Below are 7,995 nucleotides of genomic sequence, written 5' to 3' on the forward strand. Positions count from 1 at the left end.
TCCCCAGACTTTTTTTTTTTTCCCTCCTCCTTTCTCAGTGACTGAACTGTCATGCCAGCTAATTTAGAGCAGAAATGCACTGCAGACAAAGGAAGCAAAACAAATTATTTTCCTTTCACTTCAGATTGCTTCAAATTCCTCAATTTAAACTACATCCGGGATGTGCAACAAGCTGCAGCTCTAACTGTGATTTTACAGCCTTGCCTGCTGGGGAGGGCTGCAAACAGAACAACACTCACAAACACTCTTGCTCTATTGCCAACATCTCTGTAACTAGGGACCAGCTCATCCTTAGTACCTGAAGTTCCATTTCCTCATCAGAAAGACATAAAACTAAAACCTGGTTGTTAGTGATGGTTTTGTTAACAATTTCACTCAAGTAAAGGGTGATCTTAGTCTAAAAAAAAAATGTTTGTTGATATTTTGAGATTATAATGAGGTGCCAGAAAGATGGTTTTGACCTAAGTCAAACTAAGGTAGTAAAAATGATTGAATGTTTTATTACACAAATAGAAAAGAAGGTAAAATCACCTGAAGAAAAGGTGTGTTATACCCTTATATGGCTGATGAGGTCCAACCATCCATGGACCATCCACATGTTGCTGAGAACAAGTTGACTTTACATCTTTTGGGGGTTTTTCAGTGATTTACCACACATTTTTGGAGGTCTTTGTATCGAGCTATAGGCAGTGTCCTATCAAGTTAATGCATGGCTGCCAATAAGTGCTCCAAGAGCCATAAGGAAAACACCATTAATACACTGCAGGGGGAAACTCCATTTATATTGCACATCCCAGTAAAGGGTTATCTGCCATGCACCACCCACAGAGCTATCGATTTCCCAAGCCAACACACCTTGACCACTGTTGCTGGTGACAGGTAAAGGAAAATGAGGCAGTATCACTTTGGAAATAGTCATGGCAACACGGCAGCTCTGATATACAGCAAGGAAAGACAGAAAGGAGAAATCTGCCCTTCTGATTGCTGCAGTGGTGAGCAATGATTCCACGCTGCTGTCCACTCAGTCCCTCCTGTTTTGCTGTGTGATGATAATCCTCTCTGTGGAAGAGTGAGGAAAAGGAGAAGCATGGACAGGAAGTGAGAGAGAAGGATGTGAAGAATGCTAATGTGCAGCTGGAAAGGGATGTGGTCTGGATTAAAACAATTACACCACCAACAACAAAAAAAAACAAAAACACATGCTTTCATTGTTTAACCAAAGAACCCTGAGAACACTGGTAGTAACACTGGCTGGTTCCCATCAGGTCAGTATCCAGCAGGAAATGGACCCCTTTCATCCATTCATAAAGATCATCAGCAGTCTTGCCATCTGCCCATTGAGTGTGTCACCAGGAATTTAAACCATTTAAAATTGTAGCTTCTGGAGAGAGCTGTTATCTGTGGGTTTCCCTGATGGCTTGAGCACACAGGTGGCAGCTGTGGGAACAGGCTGGCCACTGGGCTTGTTCCATTCATGCTTCCATGTCTTTACTTTTCTGTTCCTCCATCCCTTCTCTCCTCTATCCCTCTACTCCTTTATGCCTTCTGACTTCCCCAAGGTCTCTAGAGGAGAAAACAATACTGACAAGGCTTGGCTGGATATATCCTCCTGTGGTGACTTGGAGAAACACACACTTCCTTAGTCCCATCAGATACTTCTCCCTGTGTTGCACTTCATTCTGTAATGGAGGTGATAAGACAGAGAGAGTAAGAATTGGACATAGGATTAAATTCAACCTCTGGAGAAAGTTCAAAACCCAAGGAGGTTCACCATGAAGGTGGGGAGCTCTTTGCCACAGGATGCTGTAGGTGATGACTAGTCGTGAGTGTTCGTGGGCAGGTTCATGCCAAGGGAACCACTGATTCTACAAAATATGTAGAAATCACCTCCAGGTCAGGAATGCAAAGTAGTTGGATGCCAGAAGAGTAATTTAGAGAAATATATGCTTAGCTTGTTCTTATACTTGGTATCAACTTGGACCGCTGTCAGAAACAGGACGCTGGCCAATACAGCAAATATAGCCTTTCTTAAGTCCTTCCCTTAGCTTAGGGAGTGCTATGTCCTTTCATGTAAGCAATATCCCCTCCTCCCTTGAGGGCACACAAAAACATGTAATCATTCACCCCAACACTCAGCTTTTGGTCTTTCAATATGTCCCACTGCTTCTCACCAATATCATCCACTGCCGTTAACATCAGTGTCATGCCAGTACCTCAGACCTCTCTTTCCCTTATTGAACCAATCTTCAGTTTCCAGCATCATTTCAATCACTCAGATACTCCAGGGACTATGGCACCAGAACCCAAGTTAGTCCCAGCAATACCTCTTTGGACTCAGGTCCCTCACCAAGAACCTCAGATTCTAGGAGATGGTAAGAAAGTGACAGCAAGGAGACATGATTTAAGAAGGGAAGAGTAAGCTAAATAAATCTAGAAAACCAACTTCTGCTGCTTCAAAGTCTGAGTTGGTTTTTTTTTCTTCTAGCTTACACTTTTCCCTAGTTGCCAGTGCCAACACATACACTCCAGAAGCTGCTTTTAAAGCTCTGTTTGCTTCATAAAATGCTATTTTTGTTGTGAGGTGTAATGAGTACCTAAGAAATCTCTTGTACCCCTGTCAAAGACAGAAATCTATCTAAAGATGGGGTTTTTTGTTAGGAAACAGCATGAACTCCAAAATAGGTCTGTGATACAAAATTACTTGCAATAACTTGGACTGTCTTTGTCTTAGAAGCTGTTGGCCTAAGGCATCTTGTGTAAAGGGAACAAGTGCAACATTTACTGGTTGGCTTTGAGCATCACAGTTAACAGTTTACAAAGTATTCAAGCTTTGCTTGCCACAGGCTTTTCCCCCCAATTCTTTCTCAAACAGCCATGTCTTCAGGCAATATGTGTGCTAAGATTGACCAAATGTCACTGACGAATTTCTCGTGCCAGAAGGGAGGTGTAATACACACCCAAGCTACCCATTTGAAAACAGTAATGTGATCATTACCACCTTGGTGTAGCAACACGTTCCTGCAGGCTCCTAAGAAATTGTTTACTCTGATGGCAAACATCACCACAGCAGCAAACACTCCTTGTCATGAAACTGCTGGATGTGGCTGGTTTGTTGGTTTTTTGCTAAAAATGGCTCTTTAATAGATCTCTGAGATCCTGAAACCCAGTCAGGGATGTGTGTGTTGGGAGAGGATTGGGGGCAAGCAACCACCCTGATTAATAGGATGATGGGGAATTGTGTGCATGACCTGAGCCATTATTTGTGCCTTTTCCATCTCAATCTGAGCTGCCTCAGCAGAGCAGCCATTCAGGCCGGGCACTGGCAAGTCACAAGGCTCTGAAGAATACATTTTTTATGTGCAGAAACAATGGTTATTTTTAATCTGCCTCACATTTTAGGGCCCAAACTTTTCTGATGCTTTTCTTTCATCAAGGAGAGGGAGGTGAGACCTTGTCAAGCACCTGCTGATTGCAGTAAGATCACACACTCAGGTCCGTGCTCAGAATATTTATTAAACAGGACAAGAATGAGGAGAGACTGCCCATGACATGGAGATCAAATATCAGCTGCTGAGGTCACAGAGGTTGTTGCAAGCTCAATGACATGTTTAAAAGCTTCCTGGCAAGATCTGACTTGCCCTTGTTCTGCATCAAGCTGTTTGGCTGTACAGTTGTCTGCACTGGAGAGGTAAGAAGGAAACAAGCTTGGGTACTGAGTCTCCATCTTAACTTGAAGCTTTCAAGTAACTTTTCCAGAAAATGTTTAAATATCATCTGTAGAGTAGCACAGATAGGGACTGCTCCCAAAGGGCAGAAAGAATTGCCCAGAGTGTTTAATCACACACAGGCCAATTTGCTCTGTGTCCTCTGAGCCAAAGAATGGACTTTGACCCTTATCTATCCATAAAATTAGACTTTAGACCTAGCTGAATAGCCTAGTGATATTTCACACTAAAAGTAAGACCAAAAAGAGACCAAACCCAGATCTTCTTTCATAGACTTAGATGGCACCACTAAAGTCAAATTGGAGCCAGCAGGAATGATAGCCTGAAGCACTGCAGCTGTGGTTCCTTCCCATGTTGACTAGTGATGATATGTCTTCAAACTCAGTCAGCTTACCTCAGTATTTCTGTGGTGTCCCACCTCCTCGCCACTTGAGAGGTGATGGGCAGGTGAGGACTATATATGCAGTGGCATTCTGGCCACAGGAGGTTTGTTACTATGGCATATACGTTACATTCTCCATGTACAGCACCTGGATTGAACTTTACCTGTCCCACTAGCTTGCTATCTGCACAATTCTCCTCTTGGGTCCATTTTCTGCCCATAACCTTCTCTCCAGCCCTCTGAAGCTGTACATATCCAAAGTGTGTAGGTCTGTGTTAATGGCAATACAAGGCATTGATTAGTAAAACAATTCTAAGTAGTGTAAAACTAAAACTCCAAACATTTTGGTCCAGAATTATACTTTTAGCTCCTTTACCCTTCCTTGTCTTCAAATTCAAGCATTGTCCTTGCTCCCTGTTGGATTACCACAGCTCTTTGGTGGCACAAATAATTATGATTTCTTCCTGGCTGCTCAGTTCCATTCACAGCTCCTGCTCTCAGCATCTTCGATTCCTTCTCCTGACCTTCTATGGAGTCATGAGGTTGGCTCCTGTTTTGATCTTCAGATTGCTGCATACCATTACTTTGCCATGTCCTCACTTTGGCTTCAGTGTGACTGTCCATGCTCTGACCAAGAGCCCCTCCCACAGATACCCAGTGTTTGCTATCCAGGCACTTTGTAGAAGCAAACAGAGTAAAAGCAACTGAGAATAAGGGCTGTTTGCAAACTGCAGAGTTTGAATATGGCTAGTTGCTAAGGCAAGATATCACTGCTTTCCAGAGAGAAACAAAATCTGACTTTTTTTGGCTTTCTGTATGTATTTCCATTGAAATTTTAATTTTCCAAATGAGCTCCAGCCAGGCTGAGCTCATGGATTCTACAGGGCTTTGAGCCCAGGAGGGAACATACATTTCAGTACACTGCTAAACTGCAGTGGCTGCAACCAAATCATTGTCTTCTTGTAGAAGGCTCTGGAATTTGCAAAATATAACTTCTTTACCATTAACTTGCTTATATGACACAAGCAAAGAAAAATTCCTACTTGGTAAAGGGTTAATGACTCTGACAAGGTCAGTCCTGGGCTCCAGCCTTTGCTGGAGGACTACAGTACCTGAGGGCAGTACAAGGAAATATAAGGGAATGAGAATACTGACTTTTTTGGACAGAAATCCTCACTCTTGATTTCTTTATCCAGGCAGAGATTTTTTCTGAGGTGATCAATATTTCCTTGCCCTGGCCCTCTCTTATGTGTGAAGATGAGCTTTGCACTACTGCTGGAAATTTATGAGAGAAGTTCTCTCTCATAAAAGAGAAGTTCTCCCCCACAAAAGACAGAGAGAGAAGTTCGTTCTCATAAAAAAAAGAAGTTACCATGAAACCTGGTGAGTCGGGAAGGAGACTTCTAGCTAAAGAAGTGATTTTCAAGCTAGTGAGCAGGAGCAGTTTTCAATAAAACAAGTCCATTGGTACTTCCTTGGCCAGATCTGTGCTCTGTTGGCTTTTTTGAAAGCATTCAGATATATGCATCTGCCCAGCAGAGAGCAGTTGTGCTAAGAGTATTTCAGTGTAATGACTCACATATAAGTTTGTGCAATATTGGGAGTTTTAGGGGTTTAGTGGTAGGAATTTCAGATTTTCAGCTAGCTATGTTCATCTAACAGATGAGACATAGCATACTTTTTTGACTCATGTTTAACTTTTGACCGACTTTCCAAAGACAAACAAAATGTATATTAAAGAGTCTGGAGCGCTACAGGACATAAAGAGAGGTTTCAAAGACACAAAATCAAGTCCACAAACATGATTTTAGAGAGAGAAGTAAATAATGAATACATTTTCCCTCCATGAGTAAGCAAACAGATGGGAAGCATTGCAGAAGCTACAAAAGGGAAAATCGCAAATCTGTGTCCCAAAGCAAAAATCTGTAAGATCCATTCAGATGTGTCTCACTGGCTCATCAGACACAAGCAACCCAACAAGCTGGGTGAAATCCTGCTTTGCTAGATAGAGGTTTGGTTTTCCTCCCTTCCACTTCTACACTCTGATGTTTCTTGGTTTTCTTTCAGGAAGAGAAGGAGCCCAAGGTGACCTTTCCTCAGCTCCTTTCCGTATCCAATATTCAGTATTCCTAAGGTTGGAAGGGACCTCAAAGATCATCGAGTCCAACCTGTCACCACAGACCACAGGACTAGAGTAGGGAGGACACTACTGCCCACTGCAGGCTTGAACTCATGACCTTCCCATTAAGGGTCTGACGCACTACCAAGCTGAGCCACCCTGCTCCCTTCTAATCAAAGTTGTAGAGATGAATGTCCTCTAAACTGAACTGGGCTTGCAAAGTAGCATTCACCCCAGTGCTTGGGACCCCTGTCAAGTTTGCCATACACTGTGAGTGACCAATTCCCTTTATGTAACCAGCCCAAAATATGTACAAACAGAGTCTTTGTCAGTGTAAATAGCAAGTTTCCAGCATCTCTGAACTTGCCTCTTTCTTGGGCCTTCACTGTTCCCTCACAATTGAAGGTGGCACTTCATCCCATTTCTGATGAACTGTGTCATCCTAGAAGGCATGAGCAGCCCTCTCTACAGCTTTCTGACTGGTTCAGGTGGCAGATCTGTCAGTCCGTCAAAAGCAGCATTTACCTGTTAAGCAGCCACCATCAGCAGTGTCCTCTTCACAAAGGAAGGGCAAACAAAAAAGAAGCTGTGTGGCAATTCTATCTGACCTGAACATTTTTTACACACATTCTCTCTCTCTTGTTTTTTCTGTAGCTTGTATGTGCACAGACACTCTTTCCCTCTGATCACAATGTAAAAGTGGTCTTGCAATCTTCAACAGGTCCATAGTTTCTTATATGGAAGCTTCAGAGGAAAAAAAATTCCCAAACACCTCAGGTTCTCTCAACAATTTGAGTGAATTATGTTTTTTCCAAAGCAATCAGTGTTCCAGCCCAGGCGTACTAGACATAAATGCTGGTGCACTAGAAATGCATGGCCTGCATCCTATGTGCTCAAGGGCCTGCTCACACAACTACAGTTTCCATGTTAATCAGGCACTGAACCAACATAGCATCGTATTTTAGTCTTCTTCACTCTTGGTAGCTTGAGTGGCTCAGCACTTGCCTGAAGAATCAGGAAATTGACCTTCCAGGAACATTACCAGCATAGGAACACCCTCTTGATCCTCAAATCCATCATCTGAGACCATCCAGCAACAGCATATTAGCATTCCGGGTAGTTTTCAAAGCAATATTATGCACACAGTTTTGCATGTGCCAAGGGCTGAACATAAGGAAAAACTTTACTTTGAGGGCGAAAGGGCGTTGAAACAGGCTACCAGAGATGCTGTGAGTCTCCTCTGGAGACTTTCCAAACACCTTTGAATTTGTTCCTGTGCAACCTGATCTGCTTTATTAGGGGAGTTGGACTAGATGATCTCCAGAGGTCTTTCCAATCATTACCGTTCTGTGATTCTGTGATCTATCTTTTCCTTTCCCATGCTGGGATGCCTTATAGCCTTCTAAAATTTCTAATTCTAAAAATTCATTTCTATAAATTGAGCATTTCAAGGCAAATTCTCAATGGAAAAGGTTTCTGTAGGAGATGTACTCATCCCATATAATACCAGACAGGGATAAGATTATCTCACATCTTAGAGTGTTTATGATACATTTAAGACAAAATTACTATTGAATCTCATGTGCAAACAGAAGAGTAAATATGACAGGAATGATCTTACTGCTTTTAAAGTCCCTGAAAGTATAACAGCATATTAAATACAATGAAAGGGTATGTTTGTTTGCATTTTAGCAAGAGGAAACAGTAAATGCACACATGTATCCACTGATACCCACTCTCTGGGTAGATGTGATTGGCAGCTTTCTCCA

This window comes from Melanerpes formicivorus, unplaced genomic scaffold, assembly GCF_026170545.1.
Source record: "Melanerpes formicivorus ecotype bairdi unplaced genomic scaffold, bMelFor1.0.p_v2 SCAF_32, whole genome shotgun sequence".
NCBI classification, from domain to species: domain Eukaryota; kingdom Metazoa; phylum Chordata; class Aves; order Piciformes; family Picidae; genus Melanerpes; species Melanerpes formicivorus.